The sequence below is a fragment of the Phoenix dactylifera genome, chromosome 15, assembly GCF_051530095.1.
Source record: "Phoenix dactylifera cultivar Ajwa chromosome 15, Ajwa_hap1_PhDact_Kaust_v1.1, whole genome shotgun sequence".
Lineage (NCBI taxonomy): Eukaryota > Viridiplantae > Streptophyta > Magnoliopsida > Arecales > Arecaceae > Phoenix > Phoenix dactylifera.
The window spans coordinates 6557561-6580528 of NC_143204.1; positions in this window are offsets into that span (position 1 = coordinate 6557561).

Genomic DNA, 22968 nt, shown 5'->3' on the forward strand with positions numbered 1-22968 from the left:
GACAATCAATCACAAACACCAAGTTTTATAGCGGTTTGGAGCTAACCCTTGCTCCTACGTCCACTCCCCAAATCTCACTTGGGAATTCACTATAACCCCTTGGATTACAGCCGGTTGTTTTCCAAGCTCACAACCAAACTTGTTGTTTTACGAGCTCACAACGAACTCGGTCGGTTTTCCCAGGCTCACCGACTAGAACCAACCCCGATTGTTTTCCCGGGATCACAATCGAACCCTTACACGTTGGTTTTACACTCGGCTCACCAACCAACCTCTATACCCTTGATTCAATCCCCCGATTGAACCAAGCAAAGACAATGTGTAGATGAAAAGAACAAACAGAAAAATACAGCTTTTCAAAAGCAGATAAATGGCAATATGAACAATAACGAAGTTAAGAGCCCTCAAACGCTTTTAAGTTGGAGAAGAGGAAGGGCTTCTTGAACTTCGGGTCTCCTCTTGAATGTGTAGTCGACTTGAATGCAGGAGGAGGCTCTTTCAATGTTGGGAAGAAGTAGGTGGATGCAGTTAATGCTGCTCTTCCCTCTTTTTCGTTGAAGAACAAGTTGCAGAGATTGAAAGCTTGATTACTTGGAGTGGAATGGTTGTTCTCTCCTTTGCTACAGTCCTCTGTGGCTATTTAAACCAACCCCCACGGAAACTAGCCGTTAGAGAGCTTTTTCTGCCCGTTCTGCACACTCTGTACACCCTGACAATGTGTCCGTTGGTGGGTTGGAGTCGACTCGCGCGATCAGGAGTCGACTCGGCTGTAGCGGGAGTCGACTCATGCTTTTCTGGAGTCGACTCGGCAACTGTTTCGGATTTGAATTAAAGTAGCCTCTTAGACTGGGAGTCGACTCGTCTTGACCTGGAGTCGACTCGCCAACTTCTGGAGCTGACTTGGCTTTCTCGAAGTTGGCTCATCCCATGGAGTCCGTGGATCTATTTTTGAATTTGGTCCACTCGAGTCGACTCGACAATCCTGGGAGTCGACCCGGCGCTCAGAGCCCGAACTCCCTATCTTCTGTCTTTTGCCTCGTCCAGTCTTGGAGTCGACTCGAACTTCCCCGGAGTCGACTCGGCTCTCAGTTTCCGAAACACTGTCTTCTGTCTTTTTGATGTAGAGCTGCCTTGGAGTCGACTCTAGCTGTCTGGGAGTCGACTCGAATCTCAGAGACAGTAAATTGGTCTTCTGTCTTCTTTGTGGTCGCGGAGTCTCGAAGTCGACTCGAATCTCAGAGTTCGAAAAACGTTCTCTGACTTTTTCCTTGTGTTCCTCTGAGAGTCGACTCTCACTTTCTTTGAAGTCGACTTGCCAACCATCGGAGTCGACTCGCGTTCCACTGGAGTCGACTCGAATCTCAGACCCGAAAACTGCTCTCTGACTTTTCTGCCTGTGGCTCCTTGGAGTCGACTCTTGCTACCCTGGAGTCGACTCGGTGAACATCGGAGTCGACTCGCGCACTTCAGGAGTCGACTCACTGACAGGTTTTGAGTTGATGCTTTCTGTTCGTCTGTCTGTTCTAAGTCGGAGTCGACTCGTACTTATCCGGAGTCGACTCGAGCCCGTGCCAGTGAACTTGATACGCTTGGAGTCGACTCGTGATACTCTGGAGTCGACTCGAGTCTCAGACTTTGGTTCAGGCTGACTTCTTAACTTATCCAAAATATTATGAACCAAGTCTAGAGACACTTAGACAAGATTTTCACTGAGATACTTAATTGAATTCATTAGTAAACAAGAGATATACTCAAATGCTTTGAGCTCATCAAAATCAAATAGGGTTTTAATCAATCACTCCACAGATGTATATCATGCAAACAACATTTTCATTAAGCTCATGGACTCATAGCTTCTCACAAGTTATTTTAAATCAATATTTTAAGTATATACTTGTGTATTTCATGGTTATGATATAGGCAAAGGAATATTTTAGTTTGAGCAAACCATGAAACAATTTCTAAAAGCATAAGTCAATCAATACATATATAGACATGATGTCAAGAAATTAATAATTAAAGACTTTAATCATGCCATAGTAAGATTTAAATTAATGACTTTGCTCAGCTAATTTATGAGAGAGGTATCTAAAATTACCGAATCATTCTGCATTCTTCAAGTCAAAAACCTACTAGAGAGGTATCTAAAGTCCTCTCTCTTGTTTACATGTGAATGTTTATTGTACCTTTTATGGAGGTGTCCTTCAAGTTGGAATCTCTCATTTTCTTACTCAAGGATCCTGCAAGCTCCTTTTCTTTCTTGAAAGAAAGTCATTAGTTTCTTCAAGATACAAAACATTCATCCACCATATTTTTAACTAGATGACTCAATATAAGATATGATACTAGTTGAATGTTGAGTCACTTTACTCAAGAGATTCCCTAAGTATAAGCAAGCACATATCACTTGAACTAAAGAGATGGTTTCATTAACCAAGATGGTTCAAGGACAAGCATGTGAGGCAATAGAAAGATTTATCAAGGTCAAATCAATTTTTTTTTTATTTTCAGAATCAATTTAGCTTAGATTCTATTTGCTTAAGATAATTATCAATAAGACATGTTAGCTAAGTTTTAATCAACTTATCTTAAATGGTTATTTCTATCAAAATTCAGATTATGATTTATTTGTTATCAATAAAATATGATTCATTAAAGTTAGATTGAAGTCTTGCACAAGGGCACATAATGAGCATATAATCTGGTCTACTAGCTGTATGATAAAATAGTTATTCTATCATGCTTCAATACAGCTTTAAAACAATAGATCTACTTTGCTCATCCTTTTCAAATTCTACAAGATGGGGTCACAGACATACCTTCTTCATGCCAATCTTCTATTAAGAGTTTTCTTGTGGACTAACTTTGGTCAATGAAGATCCCCTTTCTTGTTTGGCTTAATTTGGAGTTCGAGAGAAAATGTTAATTCATTCATCATACATATTTCAAACTCACCTTGCATGAGCTTAGTAAAATCTTCATATAAATCTCCATTAGTAGAACCAAGAATGATGTCATCAATGTATACTTTGAGCAAGTAAGATATCACAAATTCTTCTTTTTGATGCAAAGATTTATCACTATTACTTTCTATCAAAAAGGTTGCTTAAGCTTTTATATCATGCTTTTGATGCTTGTTTCAAATCATATATTGCTTTATCATATTTGTAATGAGTGTTTTCAAATATGGTGGTTATTTAACATATATCTTCTTTAATAAAGTAAGCACATAGGAGTCCATTCTACACACTCATTTGATAGAATATAAAGCTCATAAAGCAAGCAAATGATAATGGTGATCTTTACTTCTAATCATACAAGAATCTCATCAAGATCTATTTCATCTTTTCTTGATTTAGTCTTTTAGTAGTCATCAATTTTTCTTCATTAAGTGCATTTCTGAAAAACTCAATTTGGTTCTAATTATTAACATGTTTTCAGATTGTTATATGTAAAAGATTAACCATATACATATATAATTTGATTTTAGTATCTTGATAATAAATCATTAGTCTCATAAAGAATAAAATGAATTGATATTTCTGCAACTAAAATCTTTTTATTGAATATTCCATATGCATTGCTTGATGAATGATATCCAAGGATAGACATATCTCTATCAGATTTGGCATTACTTTCAAGAAACCATATCAAGTATAACATATACTACTGATAAATATGAAAGATATGCAATAGTTCATTTTCTATTTTTCAGAAGATCAAAAGGAGTTTTCATCAAAAATAGATCTAATAGAAATCATATGTATGACAAGCAGTGATGATAGCTTTAAAAAAAATATTTAAGTAGATGACTATCATACACAATTATCTTTTTCATTTCTTCAAGAATTCTATTAACCCTATTTTACTTATGGTGTCCTTGGTGCTGAAATAATTAATTTCTGTATGAATTTTATCAGGATTTTGGTTTTCAACACTGTGCCATGATACTCTTTATCTTCATAGTTTGGAAACCTTTATCATTCGAAACACTTTTACAAGATTTAGCAAATACAGAAAATATTTCAATTTTATTTGCTAAGAACAAATCCAATGTAAGCTTTTGAAAACTTAGTGATGGAAACAACATCTTTAGATTTAGAAATTGATTTTTGTTTGTTTCCTTAGTTAGCATGCATAGCAAACTTTGACCTTTCAGAAGATAATCTAAGTAAGCCAATGGCAAGGTCTTTTGAGATTAAGTACATACTAGCATGAGTTGATTTTATATGCCAAAGATGGTTTCTTTAATCTTGGTATTCATAGTGCATATATTCAAAAGCACACCAAGTACACATTATCATATCTATGATCAATAAACAATAATGCCATGGATAAAAACTCTCAATCAAGCATATAGAGAATTCATAGAGTTATTCTTAATAAATTGATTAATCATTTAGCAACTTATCCAATAGTGAGTAAAGTATACTATAAAATGAAGTGATTTGATTATATTTTCAAAAGTATTTTCTATATCACAAAATTGATCAATACTTGCAATTCATAGTTTAATCAAATACTAAAGCAAAAGTAATGATGAGATGCAAGGGTTACTGATTTCATTATTATTATTTTTTAATTACTTTTAAGTTCCATTCTTTAACACGTGTCTAGAATACCCATTGTTCAGATAATATATTTTATTAGAACCTTGGAGAGCTAGACACACCAGCTGAAAGATAATCAGATTTTCAACTTAGGAACCCAAACTCTTTTGGGTCCTTGCAGGTTAGCTATTATTGTTCCTTTTGGAACCCATATTTTCTTAATAGCTATTTTGTCCATAAGCTTGTAGATTTTAGGATTACAAGATGTGTATTTCTGCATATTCGTGTTAAATTTGACAGTCATAGATTTAACACAAGTAGATAATGAGTTTTTAATTTTCTGATTAGGTTCATTGAATTTATGAAAAATTATTTTAGGATGAACAAAAGGAATCTTAATTAACTTTTGTTCATCATATTTATAAGAATCTGTTTTAGGATAGGCAACGGAGGATTTAACAACTGTATTTTTGAGAGATTTTTGGATGTACCATGGTTGATATCCCAATCCAACTTTGTCAAATTCAGCTCTTTGATTATTTATCATTAGGTTCAATTTTTCAGAGCTGAAAGTAAATCTTTCAATAACAGGTTTTAATTTGTCAACTTCTTTAGTTAATCTTCTGTTATCTTCTGAAAGTAATTCATTGTTTTTCTTAAGTTTATCATGGCTTTCGGTGAGAAGTTGATTTCTTTGATTTAGTTCTTTATTTTCTTTAATTAAGATTTCAGTTTTATTAGTTAGTTTCAGTTGTTCATCTATTAGGATTTGATTTTCATTCTTTAAGTTCTTGTTCTTACAAATAAGTTTCTTATATTCTAAATACAAATCAGAAAAGGCATCGTGAAGTTCATGAAATATAAAAGTGCTTTCAGTTTCAGCACGTACCTCATGTGCCATGAAGCATGGATGATACTGCTCTTCTTTTACACATGATATTTCAAATTTGTTAGTGCATTCATATTTGTCTTCAAGCATATTCCATATTTCTTTAGCAGTCATGCAAGAAGATATGCAATTAAACTCATTCCTATCTAATGCACAATATAATAGGTTCATGGCTTTTGAATTTTGTTGAACCATTTTCTCATTATGACTAGTGTTTGTGTGTGTTCCATTGACTATAATACTCCATAGATTATAATCAAGTGATTGTATAAAAATGCGCATGCGTGCTTTCCAATGTGTATAGTTTATGCCATTAAATGGTGGAGGTGTATCAATTAATTGTCCTTCTCCTAGAAAACTATCTATTTGAGTTGTCATGATCTTTGGCTCTTGATCGTGAGATCAATAATTAATCTTAGAGCACCTGCTCTGATACCACTTGTTGCCCAGTAGATACAACCCAAGAGGGGGGGTGAATTGGGTCTTTTAAAACTTTTAAGCTACTTCTAACACTTTTCAATTAATTATGCTAAGTTGTATAGTTGCACAGTGAAATTTAAACTTAGCAATAGGTTGATTTATCGAATGAGACTTGATTAAGTAAATTGAATATGCTTGCAACTAAAGGATGTGCGGATAAGAGTTAAGCAGGCAATTTATCTAGGTAAGTAAGTGAGCAAGATAGACAATGACAAAAAGTATCACAAACACAACAAACATATAGTGGTTCGGTGCACCCCAGCACCTACATCCACTTCCCAAGACCTCTTGGGAATTTTACTATAATCCTACAGATTACAGCCGGTTGTTTTACAAGCTCACAACCCCAACTTGTAGTTTTGCGAGATAACAACGAACTCGGTCGGTTTTCACAGGCTCACCGACTAGAACCAACCGATTGTTTTCTCGGGTTCACAATCAAACCCAGTTGGTTTTTCCACAGGCTCACCAACCACAACCTTACAACGATTGTTTTTCGGGTTTACAATCAACCCAGTTGGTTTTCCCAAAGGCTCACCAACCACAACCTAACACCGTTGGTTTTCCCCTTTGGCTCACCAACAAACCTTAACCCCTTGATTCAATCCCTTGATTGAATCAAGTTACAAGATATTAAAACAAAGGTTTAAAACAAATCAAAGCTTCTTAAACAAGCAAATATAACAATATAAACAAATAGAGTAAAGAGAAGCCCTTAAACGAGTTTTGAAGATGAAGGAGCTCGGCTTCTTCTTTACTTGACCCTCTTCTGATTTGGCACGAAGTAGAGGATCACCGAGGCAGCACACGGATGAAGAGGAAGCTTTGGGATTCACTTGGATGCTCTTCTTCTCTCTGTTTCGCTTTGGATGGCCCTTTTGTGCTTATGGAAGATTTTCCTTGTAATCTCTTTGAAATCTCTTTCCTAAATGTTCTCTTCCACTTCCATGCCTTCTCCCCTAGCTCTCCTTTTGATTTTATAGCTTTTGATGGCGTGGAAACAAAAACTAGCCGTTAGAGACAAAAATAGAGCCGTTATGACCCGTCTGCACATTCTGACAATGTATCCGTTGGGCTCGGAGTCGACTCGCGCGATCTGGAGTCGACTCGGCTGTAGCAGGAGTCGACTCATGCTTTTCTGGAGACGACTCGGCCACTGTTCCAAATTTGAATTAATGTGCATGCCTTGTCCTAGAGTCGACTCGGACCAAACTGGAGTCGACTCGCCAATAGTTGGAGACGACTCGGGCACTTAGGGGTCGGCTCATTCTTAGAAATCCAGAGGACATACTTTCTGATTTTCTTCCTCGAATCGACTCGGATTCTCTTGGAGTCGACTCGGCTCTCAGAGCCCGAAAACTGATCCTCTGTATTTTGGGGTCGCGCTGCCTTGGAGTCGACTCGAACTATCTTAGAGTCGACTCACCTCTCAGAGACGAAAATACCGTCTTCTGTCTTTGGGGTTGCACTACCTCGGAGTCGACTCGGACTTCGCGGGAGTCGACTCGGTTCTCAGTGTCTGAAATTGGCTCTCTGACTTTTTGCCTTGCTTTTCTCTGGGAGTCGACTCTCGCTTCCTTAGGAGTCGATCTGCCAACCATCGGAGTCGACTCGAGTTCTTCGGAAGTCGACTCGGCTCTCAGAGTCCAAAATAGCTTCTCTGTCTTTCTGTCTGTTATTCACTGGAGTCGGCTCGTGAATGTATCGGAGTCGACTCGAGAACTATTCTTTTGAATTTTTCTTTAGAGTTTGCTCCTCCAACTTGAATACTCTAAACTTGAAACTTGGGCCAATGAAGTGTGGCTTTCTTCCAACTCTTCTTGAGAGCTTTTGAGGCCTTCTTGTATTTTTCCTATCTTTCTTCTTGCAACACAAACATTAGTACTTATACTTCAAGGTTTTGTGATCATCAAAATCAATCTTTAAATCAATCTTTGGGTCATCACTTTGGCTAAGGGAGAGCAGAGCAAAGATAAGAAAAAAGAGTAGCTGTTAATATGCTACATATTTAAGAAATCGGGCCACCATAGAGTGGACTGCCCACCACTAAAAAAAGCTCAAGAAAAGGCAAAGAAGAAAGAAATGGTTACTACATGGAGTAACAGCGATGAATCCAATTTATAGGAAGAAGATCAAGAAACAACAAACGTATACCTCATAGCATATGAGGATAAGTGATAAGTGCTAAATAATACATAAATTAATATCTTATTCATAGCACTTATTATTATTTTAATTCATATATTTAGTAAATTTAACATAAGAAAATGTGTTCCCCTTCATCATGGCATTATTAAAAATAATTCGAGTTTGCTTGATTTTATTGGTCAAGTCTAATATGTGCAGATTGAGTCGAACTAATTGGGATGATGTCTGAACTAATTTGTGCAGGTCGCGTTTGCAGCTGAACCCATGTCCACGTCACCCTTTAAGTGCTTAGAAATTAAGCTTCCACGTCACTCTCCCTCCCATGTTCAAAGAACAGAACCAAGCCATCCTTTTCTTCTAGCTTAATCTCCCAACATCCCAGCTTGCAAAACAGAGCCAGCCCATTCTTCGGGATTACTTCGCACCTCTTCTACGCGATCTTCCCGAGTTCATGACATCTAAACACAGCCTCTCTCTCTGTTCGCAAGATCAACTCCCAGCAAATCTAACCTTAATATTCAGCACGTCAACCCCTTGAATCAACTTGGATTGATCCTCCTAGATTTCATATTACCGTCAACCTTCATCTTGTTGCAATAAAACTTCCCAGCATTTCATCTCCTTCCGTTCGTGAACATTATCCCAACTGCATCATCCCCATCCTCTTGCGTCCAGCTCTCACCAACAGATTTCCTCCCAACCGAACTAGCTTTCCATCAACCACATCCAAGATCCCATAGTTCAGCTCTCTTCCGGCTTAATCTCCCAGCATCCTTGTCTCTTCTTCGGAATAAATCCCAGCTTCTCCCCTGATTCCCAATCGGATGAACTCCATCCATCTTCCGCAATCCAGCAGGATATCCTCCCAACCGCATCTTAACCATTTCTTCTTCAACTCCCCTGTTTCATCCTCCCGAATCCCACTATCAACCGTATCCACCGTTCCCAAACCTCATCAACTTCTCTTCATCCCATTCAAATTCTTCCTGATCCCCAAACTCCCAAATTGATCCCAAACAAGCCAGCAACAAAACAGAGTTTATCCTCCCCATCATTTCGCTTGCTCCTGGCTCAACAACCATCCTCCCGTGTGCGCTTCATTCGGATCCAAAGAACAGGGCCTTCCACGTATTCCAACTCCCTAGTTCCTTCTCCCTCGATTCATCTTTATCTTCCCGATTCTTCCGGCATCCCTTCATTACCGTTTAGCATCCACATCAAAGCCCCAGCTCATCTCCTCTGTTCATGCTCCCAGCCAGCAATCTTCTTCCGGATTCCCTGCATCCCAAAACAAAATCCCATCTTCCGGCTTGATTCCAAAGATCCCCTTATCCATGATTCATCCCAACGTCCAAGAGCTCCTTCCAAATCCCCTGCATTCCGACCCGGATAAGCTTCATCTTCCCGAGCTTCACGCCGTTCAAATGCATCCTCCCCTGCTTTGAAACAGACCGTATACATCATCCCCGTGTCCAGCTGTTCAACTCCAAGCATCTCCCTGCATCCACGTCAACAATCTCCGCATAGGCCTCTTCCGGATCATGCCCAGTGTCCGCGAGAATCCAGAAGCTCGGCCCCTTCATTCCCTGGATTGACATCAACGGGATAAGCTACAACACCACAAACACCCAGCCTTCTGCAACGAATCCGCAGCCTTCAACATCCCGTATCAAGATCCGAACCACAACAGCCCACGAATCCCTGCATGCAGCCAACGACTTCGATCCATCCTTATCTTGAAGTGAAATAGGAAAAGAAGAAAGAAGTTGCAGCCTATAAAAGGCCCCAGGGTGAACAGAGGAGGATTCATTCCACCGGGGGGGCCACTCCAATTCCTCCCTCCCCACTGGGGGGGGGCATTCCCTCTTCCCCCACCGGGGGGGGGGGGGGCACTCCTTCTTCCCCATCGGGGGAGGTTCGGTTCCACATCATGATCTCAACTCGGGAGTAGCCGAATCCCACAAGTTCCCACGGGAAGGAGAGGAAATAAAAGGAGAGAGAAGAGTTTGGGTATTTTGGGAATATTTCAAAGAAAGAAATAATGAAGGAAGAGATGGGAGCTCGCTGCTGCCGTCCACCACTGCATGGAAGCCTAAGCTCTTCACTAGGGCCAGATGCAGCCCTAACAAAGGGAGACAGGTTTTATATTTTATTTTATATTCTTGGGGTTGTATGAACTTATTGTTTCTAATGGATATCTTCTTTTGAATCATATTTAATTTCTGTGATTTTAAGTATGATGTTCGTACAACTGTTCTTCATGATCACTAGGTAAATATAAGATAGTCCATGCTTAAGGAAGATGCAGTGTGCTACCACCTTATATTAGGGTAGACATTTCATGCCAACTGAAGATGGATTATGCCCAAATTACTTCTGTGAATTTCTATTCGAATGCTTATTAGGCTTGTAGCCAATTTGCATGTTAATCCAAGAATAAGATAAATTATAAATAACCCTTATTCCGATGTTAATGGTGAATTCCTTGCCCTAGGTTTCTTTAAACCGATATCCTTTTAATTGCATTTTCTTTTATTAAATTGCTTAGTTTAATAGTCTTCACAAATTCATCCTTTTAAATATTTTTATTTTTAAGAAAATAACTATACCCCAATCCCTGTGGATCGATACTCGTAATCACTATCCTACTAGATACGTGCTATTGCGTGGTCTCAAAAAACGGGTTTTATATTTTATTTTATATTCTTGGGTTTGTATGAACTTATTATTTCTAATGGATATCTTCTTTTGAATCATATTTAATTTCTGTGATTTTAAGTATGATGTTCGTACAACTGTTCTTCATGATCACTAGGTAAATATAAGATAGTCCATGCTTAAGGAAGATGCAGTGTGCTACCACCTTAGATTAGGGTAGACATTTCATGCCAACTGAAGATGGATTATGTGTTGGATTGCCCCACAGCGGCGCGACGTTTGCGGCGGAATCCGCATGCCGGGCCCGGTGCATCGCATACGCCGGAACAGGATCGGGTAGATTTCAAAATTTTTCTGAATCAAAACGATTCAGAACCCTTTTGAATTAAGATGGGGACTAAACTAAGATCTAATAATTAATTATGAATTGTTAAACTATTAGAAAATCAGAAATATAAAAGTTCAAATGAAGATCTCATCTTCACCTTTGTGCGGGTAGAAGAACACCGCAACCGATGATCGTGGTTTGGTTCCTTGTAGCCGCACAAATGTCCGGCCTCTACAAGTATCCACACGAGGTTGCTGAAGATCAGAGATGGGGCTTCACCGGGGTGCTAGCTCCTTGCAAAAGCCTCTCTTGGATGTCGAAGAAGGAGGAAGAAGAAACCACAAGGATCCCACCTTGTGCAGCCTTCAAAGGAAGAAGAAAACCCTTCACTGTTTTTCCTTCTTTTCTCTCCTTTTTCTTGCTGATTTAAATATCCCAAAAAATCCTTCTTGCTGCCCCACGGCTGGGAGAAGTTCTACTCTGAAATTTGGGACGTGGGGCTCCCTTTTATATGGTTCAAAACCCTAGGCGCCAAGGGTCCTAGTCCCACTAGGATTCCTTGGTGCCTCCCCTTTTTTTTTTTGCATTGGCGGGCCCCTTGATTCCTTGAATCAAGGGGCGCTGGCTCCCAGCAAAGAAGGAGAGGGGGCCACGTTCTTCCTTGCCCTCTTGGCTGCCCCCTCTTACCTATTTTGACTCCTCAAAATAGGGCATTAAGAGGGAGGCTTCATATAAGGAAAAAGGCTGAATTTAGGTAGAATTTTTGGGACTCGATCTAGCCAACTCTTGACTAGGATTTGAGTCAAATTTCTTTGGGTCAGATCCAACATAATTTGACTCAATTAATCAGCAATAAAAGACTCAATTATAATCTAATTATAATTATTTAATTCTTCCATTTAACTCACTAACTCTTAGTGGGTTATTTTGTACATCAATCTTATTGACAATTGACATTGTGATTCCAAATCACAAATCGACAATCCTAATAATCAGAACCTCTAATGTGTGTGACCTCATAGGTTCTTAATCTAACTGGTAATGAGACATATTGAGATCTCCATCTCAGTATCATTGAAACTCCTTTCAATGGGTTGGAACGATTCCAACTCAACTCATTAGGATTTATCGATCATCAAGATAATCCCTATGAGTCCCACCATCCACCAGTGACACCTAGCAGCATGTAGTGGCTACCCAGCAGAATAGAATGATGAACCTCTAGGTGCAGTTGTCATGTGTTACAGTCCTTCTATCGTGGATCCCTACAAGACGGAGGTCATGGATAACTCGTCAAACCCCTTCGTCTGTCATATGTCAAAATTTATTCGACTTAAGTTCGAGAGTGGAAAACTCTTTCTCCACTGTGCATACTGCCCCGGCCGAGGTCTTACGAACTCAGTCTTATAAATCACATAGGATCTCTCCTTATCTATCAAGGTCGATAGATTCCATATAGGTGCATACCCTACTCCTACAGTGAACTTACTGCAGCCAATCTACACTGCATGGACCCATATGGCTAAAGACCATGTATGTGTGCAGTCAAACTACAATAACCTCACTGTGAGTAGCCGAAGCACCGCAGGTCAAAGGACCAGTCACACTATTGCAACATCAAGCAAGTCACTGATGAGTGGATAGACATCCAAGTGACTTCTTGTCTTGGTCACGCTCAGTACCCTTGTTCTCTAACAAGCACCTGCACTATCACTTCAGTGTCCCTACACTGTGGACTCAAGTCTCGTCCATCCAGAAGGAAAGTGATCTGTGCACTGATCGGATCGATCACCGTCCTCGTGATGATCCATTGATCAGGAGCATTTAGAAACTAATCACCAATGATACATGGCTCAAATTCTCAACTCTTGAGAATATGTATCATCATCTTATTAATTTCTTGGACGATTCATAGACACATAAACAATATGAATGAAAAGATGCCTTTTATTTATTTAATAATAAATAGTCAAGTACAAAATTATGTCCCTAGAATTAATAATGTGTCAGCCAGATTGGCTTCTAGGGCATACATCTAACAATCTCCCACTTGCACTAAAGCCAATCAGTCATATATCTAAGCCCCATCTTCTCAAGGTGGGCTTCAGTCTTTTGCTGACTTAGCTGCTTAGTGAACGGGTCTGCCACGTTATCCGCGGAGTCTACTCTCTGCACCTCGACATACTTCTTCTCAACATAGTCGCGTATGAGATGGAAGCGCCGCTCTATATGCTTGGACTTCTGATGAGACCTTGGTTCCTTAGCAAGAGCTATGGCGCCATTATTATCGCAGTAGAGTGTTATGGCATCTGATGTCATTACATCTAATTCTGCAATGAATTTCTTGAACCAGAAGCCTTCCTTAGCAGTTTCAGAGGCGGCGATGTATTCAGCTTCCATAGTAGAGTTAGCAATGATCGGTTGTTTAGAACTCTTCCAATTCACCGTACCACCATTGCACAAGGACACATATCCAGATGTTGACTTCCTATCATCGATATCAGTCATGAAGTCTGAATCTGTGTACCCTTCTACCTTTAACTCAGTTGATCCTCCAAAAACCAAGAATAAATCTTTAGTTCTTCTCAAGTACTTAAGAATATTCTTCACAGCTGTCCAGTGTTCTTCACCTGGATTCGACTGATATCTGCTTGTGACACTCACAGCAAGGGCTATATCAGGTCGTGTACATAGCATGGCATACATGAGGCTCCCTATTGCCGATGCATAGGGTATCTTGCTCATGCGTTGAATCTCTTCAGATGTGTTGGGGCACATCTTCTTGGAGAGATGAATTCCATGCCTTAGGGGTAAGAGACCCCTCTTGGAGTTTTCCATGCTGAACCTCTTCAGCACCTCCTCAATGTACATCTTCTGTGAAAGGCCAAGCATCCTTTTAGATCTATCTCTATAGACCTTTATTCTCAAAATATAGGATGCTTCCCCAAGGTCTTTCATGGAGAATTCTTTTGACAACCAGACCTTGACCGAGGTTAGCATGGGAATATCATTCCCAATCAGGAGAATGTCATCTATGTACAGTACGAGAAAAACGACAGCACTCCCACTAACCTTTTTGTAAACACACGGTTCCTCTTCGTTTTTGATGAAATCAAACGTTTTGATTGCGTCATCGAAACGAGTGTTCCAACTCCGAGATGCTTGCTTTAGTCCATAGATGGACCTTTGCAGCTTGCAGACCTTGTGATCTCCATCACTGGAAGTAAAACCCAAAGGCTGTTCCATATAAATATCTTCATTAAGATATCCATTCAGGAAAGCAGTTTTCACATCCATCTGCCAGATTTCATAATCATGAAATGCTGCAATGGCAAGCAATGTTCGGATGGATTTTAGCATGGCTACAGGTAAAAAGGTCTCCTGATAGTCAATGCCTTCGCGCTGACTATACCCTTTCGCCACAAGCCTTGCCTTATAGGTCTCTACCTCTCCATCCGAACCTATCTTCCTTTTGTAGATCCATTTGCATCCAATAGGTACAATACCTTCTGGTGGGTCTACTAAGGTCCAGACTTTGTTGGAATGCATGGAGTCTAACTCTGACTTCATAGCTTCCAGCCATTTCTCGAAATCGATATCAGATATCGCCTCGTTGTAGGTTTTGGGATCCTGTATGTGATCCCTATCTCCCATTAGGAACATTTCCTCGGTATCCTCTTCTAGTATACCTAAGTATCTATCGGGAGGATGGGAGACCCTACTAGATCTACGAGGTGGTTGAGGGACATCGTGTACTGGCTCTTTATGAATGGGTTCTATAGGATCCATGACTCGTTGCTTTTCAGAGACTTTCTCTTCAAGCTCAATTTTCCTCCCACTGCCTCTATCAAGGATAAACTGGTTTTCCAAGAAGATGGCATGACGGCTCACAATCACATTGTGATCCTCTGAGACGTAAAAATTGTATCCTAATGACTCTTTAGGATATCCTATAAAACGAGCACTTATGGTCCTAGCCTCTAGCTTGTCCGCCTGTAGTCTTTTGACGTGGGCCGGACATCCCCAAATCTTGAGATGACCAAGACTTGGTTTCTTACCATGCCATATCTCATACGGTGTGGTAGGAACGGATTTAGAGGGAACTCTATTCAATAAATAAATTGCTGTGAGTAAGGCATCTCCCTAAAGGAACATAGGTAAATCAGTGAAGCTCATCATGGACCTGACCATATCCAATAGGGTCCGATTCCTCCTCTCTGACACCCCGTTGAGTTGAGGTGTACCCGGAGGTGTCCATTGTGAGACTATGCCGTTTTCTTTGAGATAGTCCCGGAATTCCCCACTAAGGTATTCTCCTCCTCGATCTGATCGAAGAGCCTTAAGAGGTTTTCCAGTTTGTTTTTCTACTTCATTCTTGAACTTTTGAACTTTTCAAAAGATTCAGACTTGTGTCTCATAAGATACACATACCCATACCGTGAATAATCATCGGTAGAAGTAAGAATAACGTCCCCTGGCTAGCACATCGAATGGGCCACATACATCTGTATGTACTAGGATAAGTATTTCAGTGGTCCTCTCCCCATGTCCTACAAAGGGCAGTCTAGCCATTTTTCCTTGAAGACAGGACTCGCAAACTGGATATGACTCGGAAGTCAATGAGCCTAAAAGCCCATCTTTATCCATTTTGTTATTCTGTCTTCTCCAATATGGCCAAGCCTGAGGTGCCACAAATATCTTTGGTTTATCTCATCTCTGGATCTCTTGGATCCTTTGGCGCTCACTTCTTGCTCTGACACATTTATAGATACATCCATATGTAAATGATAGAGACTGTCAATCATAAAACCACGTGCAACTATTTTATTTCTGAAATAAATAGAACAACAGTCTTTGTCAAAAGTAAAAACATGACCTTCCTGTGCTAGACATGAAACAGAAATCAAATTTCTGCTAGCAACAGGTACATAATAGCAGTCTCTAAGTAATAAACTAAAACCAGACGGTAGTCGCAGATGGTAGGTGCCCACAGCCACAGCAGCAACTTTTGTCCCGTTGCCAACCCGAAGGGTTACCGCACCTTCCGCCAGCCTTCTACTTTTCTTTAGACCCTGCATGGTAGTGCACAAATGAGCACTAGAACCAGAATCTATAACCCAACTAGAAGTAGAAGAAACTGTTAGATTAGTTTCAATTATGAGCAAGTCTATACCTTCTGAAGGTGTGACACCTTTCTTGTTCTTCAGGCTCTCGAGGTATGAAGGACAGTTTCTCTTCCAGTGGCCTTTGACATTGCAGTGGAAATATTTTCCTTTGTCGTTAGCCTTTTTCTTTTGAACTTCCTTCTTTGGCTTCTTGTCTTTCTTCTGCTTCTTAGCAGGCTTCTTTTTCTTCCAAGTAGACTTTCTCTTGGAACCAGAAGTCAACTCAGCAGCAAGGACATTGCCCCTTGAACCTTTCAAGGCTCCCTCAGCAGTTACCAACATGTTGATTAGTTCAGTCTTAGTGCATTCAATCTTATTCATGTGGTAGTTTACTATAAACTGACCAAATGAATCAGAAAGTGACTGTAGGATCAAATCCACTTGTAATTCCTTGTGCATGTCCATACCGAGCTTCTCAAGCTCCTCTAGGTCCTTGATCATGGTCAGACCGTGATCATGGACAGACTGCCCCTCGCGCATCTTCGCTTTGAAAAGCCTCTTGGACACTTCAAAACGAGCTGTGCGACTCTGCTCACCATACAACTCTTGCAGGTGTGCCAGTATGTCTCTAGCAGTCTTCATATTTTCATGCTGGCATTGGAGTTCATTTGACATGGATGCCATCATATAGCATTTTACTCTAATGTCATCATCCAACCACTTTTTATGCATCTCACGCTGAACATCAGTAGGACGTGTTGGTAGTGTGGGGATATCTGAATCGAGTATGTAGCCTATTTTCTCACAGTCCAAAACAATTTTGAGATTTCTAAGCCAGTCCTTGTAATTTGTTCCGGTCAGTCGGTTGGTCTCAAGAATACAGGTCAAAGGGTTTGAAGCTGACATTGTATCTGCAGAGAGTAAAGATTCTAGTTAGACTTTTGTACTTGATCCTAATCTGTTCTAAGGTCTTTTAGAACAAATGTAACTCCCACTATTTTCTCGAATTCCTCACACTCCCCTGGTAGGAAAACGGAAATCCCACACGACTAGGATTTCTAGTGGGTACTGCGGTCCCACCGATTTACATGCCACCTCACCTAACAGTTATTGGTGACACATAGATGGATGAGTGTACAACTCTTGTACAATGCTTCTGAAGCATGTTGCAGTGTAACTTGGTCTCTAAGCCATGAAAACCTCACCTAACAGTTATTGGTCCCATTTCTTAGTTAAGTCAGACCCACCGTATAACCGTAGGAATAAAGTCGTCATTGGGTCCTCACCTAACAGTTATTGGTGCCCAACCCCACCTTTACCCTACAACATCTCATGTCTATAGAGAGGTCCAGCCCCCCGATGCAACTTGACCACTGTGTCCAGCCGAGACAAATCAACATCAGAAAGGCCTTAGCAGCTCTACTACAGTGGAAGACCTATTGACTTAATATTGGTTAATCAGGTCTTAGTGTTTGCAACTTGAGCCCTTCATAAGAGGTAATCGAACAATTGGCCAGGTAAGCAGGTGGGAGGCTCCCCTTACTCAGAGAGTAAGGTCCTAATTAAGTAACCACCTTTCATGCTTTCCTAGACACCAATTAGATCAATTAATCTAATATGACTTGCTCATGTCGGTTCACTCTCGACTTGATTGAGGAGGTTTTGATTTAGGTCTCAATTGGGTTTGCTACATCATATGTAAACCTATCTACCCGACTCGCATTCACATCACATGTAAACGGCATATCACAGGCAGTTATAATCGCAGTATCAAATAAAGCTAAACTTTAAATAGGTGATGATCATGGATTCTAGTTAGGTCGTATTACAAGCACATGCACGTCAATCGATCAACTGGTCTTCAACTCTTGAATTGGTTCCAAGCCTCCTTGATTCGATCCTTGACCAACTCTTGATCCAATCGCCATCAACCGCTTAGACCCCTGTTCATCTCATGCCTTGTCTTCAACTTGATCGTTGACGTACATCACATCACAGAAATACAACCAGATAAAAATAAAAATAAAAATAATTTACATCTCCTTTTAGGAGGCACGCAGGCCTCTCATAACATCAAATAAGATGCATGCAAGCATCTGAAAAATTACATGACATCGCAGATCACATCGCAGGTCATTACATTCGATACCAAAAGGGTTTGAATCCTATGATCATCACCACATGCATCTCATGCATGATTTTATCTAATCTGATTTTAATTTTATTATGCAACCATCTGAGATCCAGATCATGCAATACCTTAATTTTAAACATCATAATCATATCATAATTTTAAAACTAACATCGCATGATCGATCTAACAAAATCAGCATGCTGAAAATTTTCAGCATCACGAAATTTCAGCACGCAGAATTTTTCAGCATGCATAATAATTAAAAAATCAGAACTAATTCATAATTAATTAACTATTATCTTAATTGGATCCCCAAAACCTGGCTCTGATACCACTGTTGGATTGCCCCACAGCGGCGCGACGTTCGCGGCGGAATCCGCATGCCGGGCCCGGTGCATCGCATGCGCCGGAACAGGATCGGGTAGATTTCAAAATTTTTCTGAATCAAAATGATTCAGAACCCTTTTGAATTAAGATGGGGACTAAACTAAGATCTAATAATTAATTATGAATTGTTAAACTATTAGAAAATCAGAAATATAAAAGTTCAAATGAAGATCTCATCTTCACCTTTGTGCGGGTAGAAGAACACCGCAACCGATGATCGTGGTTTGGTTCCTTGTAGCCGCACAAACGTCCGGCCTCTACAAGTATCCACACGAGGTTGCTGAAGATCAGAGATGGGGCTTCACCGGGGTGCTAGCTCCTTGCAAAAGCCTCTCTTGGATGTCGAAGAAGGAGGAAGAAGAAACCACAAGGATCCCACCTTGTGCAGCCTTCAAAGGAAGAAGAAAACCCTTCACTGTTTTTCCTTCTTTTCTCTCCTTTTTCTTGCTGATTTAAATATCCCAAAAAATCCTTCTTGCTGCCCCACGGCTGGGAGAAGTTCTACTCTGAAATTTGGGACGTGGGGCTCCCTTTTATATGGTTCAAAACCCTAGGCGCCAAGGGTCCTAGTCCCACTAGGATTCCTTGGTGCCTCCCCTTTTTTTTTTTTGCATTGGCGGGCCCCTTGATTCCTTGAATCAAGGGGCGCTGGCTCCCAGCAAAGAAGGAGAGGGGGCCACGTTCTTCCTTGCCCTCTTGGCTGCCCCCTCTTACCTATTTTGACTCCTCAAAATAGGGCATTAAGAGGGAGGCTTCATATAAGGAAAAAGGCTGAATTTAGGTAGAATTTTTGGGACTCGATCTAGCCAACTCTTGACTAGGATTTGAGTCAAATTTCTTTGGGTCAGATCCAACATAATTTGACTCAATTAATCAGCAATAAAAGACTCAATTATAATCTAATTATAATTATTTAATTCTTTCATTTAACTCACTAACTCTTAGTGGGTTATTTTGTACATCAATCTTATTGACAATTGACATTGTGATTCCAAATCACAAATCGACAATCCTAATAATCAGAACCTCTAATGTGTGTGACCTCATAGGTTCTTAATCTGACTGGTAATGAGACATATTGAGATCTCCATCTCAGTATCATTGAAACTCCTTTCAATGGGTTGGAACGATTCCAACTCAACTCATTAGGGTTTATCGATCATCAAGATAATCCCTATGAGTCCCACCATCCACCAGTGACACCTAGCAGCATGTAGTGGCTACCCAGCAGAATAGAATGATGAACCTCTAGGTGCAGTTGTCATGTGTTACAGTCCTTCTATCGTGGATCCCTACAAGATGGAGGTCATGGATAACTCGTCAAACCCCTTCGTCTGTCATATGTCAAAATTTATTCGACTTAAGTTCGAGAGTGAAAAACTCTTTCTCCACTGTGCATACTGCCCCGGCCGAGGTCTTACGAACTCAGTCTTATAAATCACATAGGATCTCTCCTTATCTATCAAGGTCGATAGATTCCATATAGGTGCATACCCTACTCCTACAGTGAACTTACTGCAGCCAATCTACACTGCATGGACCCATATGGCTAGAGACCATGTATCTGTGCAGTCAAACTACAATAACCTCACTGTGTGCTACCACCTTAGATTAGGGTAGACATTTCATGCCAACTGAAGATGGATTTGATGCGATCCGATAGAATTTGATCCGTATCCCAAGATTCTTGACTCTTCTTGATTTCTGGAAGGGTAGTTCCGACCTGATTGCAGACACGATTTCTAAAGATCCGTCCGTCAGATTGATCTCAATTTTGGATATGTTGTAGATCTCTGCATTAGCTTTCCAGCAGTAGGTCGTGGGTCTAGAGCTGACATCGGGATCTTAAGATATCAGCCTCCGACTGATGACTGCGCAGGGAAGGACGGGCTGAAAATCCAACGGGAAGGAGTTGTTTGTAGTTGGTGGAAGGGATCAAGGAGGGGAGGAAGAAGAGGGAGGAGGTGGCTGGCCTCTCGGGACAGAGGTGGTGCAGCCGGGTGAAGGAGGGGGCGGCGGCCTTGGACGGCGGCCTAGGGAGAGGAGGAAGGCGTCGCAAGAAGAGAAGAGAGAAGGGAAGAGAGTTAGGGCAAAAGCCTTTCAATCAATTTTTGCATACTGAAATAGGTGCTCACCACATCTATTTATAGGTGGCTACCGGACCCCTTAACTTGACTTGATCTAATTGAATTCAAGAAACAACTAAACCCAAAGCGACTCTAATAAAGGCCAAGTCGGCTAACCCGAGCAAGGCTATGCTGAAATAAAATTAACATCAAGGACTCAAAAGCAAAAATAACCAAATGATTAAGTCCGAGGCGGTCTAGTGGATCCAACCGCATCACTCCACCATGCTTCCCTTAACCTTGTCCTCAAGGTCGGAAGTCAGGGAAACGATCAAGTATCTCAGTCTCAAACTCCCATGTGGCCTGGTCTGCTGCTCTCCCCAGCCACTCCACTAGTATCTGGGTTTCCAGTCGTCCTTCTACTCGTATTCTACGCTTCGCCAGCACTCGAACCGGCTCCACTACCTCGTCCTCCGGTGGCTCATGTATGATTGGGCCGACAGATGTCTTGGGTCCAAGCCGGGCCCTCAGAAGCGACACGTGGAATACCGGGTGAACTCTCGATGTAGTCGGCAAGTCCAAGCGATACGCCACGGGTCCAATGCGCTCCATTATCTGAAAGGGCCCATAGAAGCGATGAGAGAGCTTCTGGTTCGCCATGGGCCGCAGTGTCAACTGTCGATAAGGCTGCACCTTGACGTATACCCAGTCGCCCACCTCGTATACTGGATCTCTGTGCCTCCGATCATGCAGCTGCTTCATCCTGTTCTGCGCAGTCGTTATGTGGAACTTTAACTGCCGTAAGGTAGCATCGCGGTCTAAGAGCTCAAAATCTGCCTCTGTCCGGTCCGCATGTGACAGTGGATCATAAACTCGCAGCGTCGGTGGTACTCGTCCATACACCGCCTCAAAGGGTGTCATCCCTATGGCTGAGTGGAAAGTGGTGTTGTACGAATACTCGGCCCAAGGTAAATAAGAAAGCCACTCTCGGGGCCGATCACCAATCATACAGCGCAAGTACTGCTCGATGCAGCGGTTTACCACCTCCGTTTGCCCATCGGTCTGAGGGTGGTAAGCCGAGCCCATGGCAAGCTTCGTCCCTTGCTGTTTGAAGTAAGCCTGCCAGAATGCGCTAACAAAAATGCGGTCACGATCAGAAACAATAGTCCGAGGCATACCATGTAATCGAGCAATGTCCCGTATGTAGACCTCTGCCACCCGTCGAGCAGAAAATGGATGTGCGAGCGCCGAAAAGTGGGCATACTTGCTGAGGCGGTCCACAACGACCATGATCACTGAGTACCCTCGAACTAATGGCAGCCCCTCAATGAAGTCCATCGACACATCCTCCCAAACCTGATCAAGAATCGGTAAAGGCTAAAGTAGACCCGCAGGTCGCAGTGAATCCGCCTTCGCCCTTTGGCACACATCGCATTGTTGTACATAAGCTCTGACCGCTGCCTTCATGCCTACCCACGTACAGCTCTGACTCAGCCTCTTGTAAGTCCTGAAAAATCCCTCGTGTCCAGCAAAAGGAGTATCATGGAAGTTGATGACCCAAAGATTGATTCATAGATTGATTTTGATGATCACAAAACCTTGAAGTATAGATACTAATGTTTATGTTGCAAGGAGAAAGATATTTATTTTGCAAGGAACATAGCAAGTTGGAAGAACACAAGAAGGCCTCCAAAAGCTCTCAAGAAAAGTTAGAAGAAAGCTACAATTCATTGGCCCAAGTTTAAAGTTCAAAAGGTTCAAATTGGAGGAGTAAAATCAAAGGAAAAATTTGAAAGAATAGTCTTCGAGTCGACTCCTGAGGAATTCGAGTCGACTCTAATGTTTACCGAGTCGACTCCGGGGAAGTATGAGTCGACTCCTAGGAGTCACAGGCAGAAAAGTCAGAGAGCAGTTTTCGGGTCTGAAATTCGAGTCGACTCCAGTGGAACGCGAGTCGACTCCGATGGTTGGCAGGTCGACTCCAAAGAAAGCAAGAGTCGACTCTCAGCGGTCCATAAAGAAAAAGTCAGAGAGCATTTCATGGACTCTGAGATTCGAGTCGACTCCCGCAATACACGAGTCGACTCCGAGACTGCGCGACCATCAACAGACAGAAGATCAAGTTACTGCCTCTGAGATTCGAGTCGACTCCCAGACAGCTCGAGTCGACTCCACGATAGCTTCACGTCAAAAGGGAGAAGACCAACTTTCAGAAACTGAGAG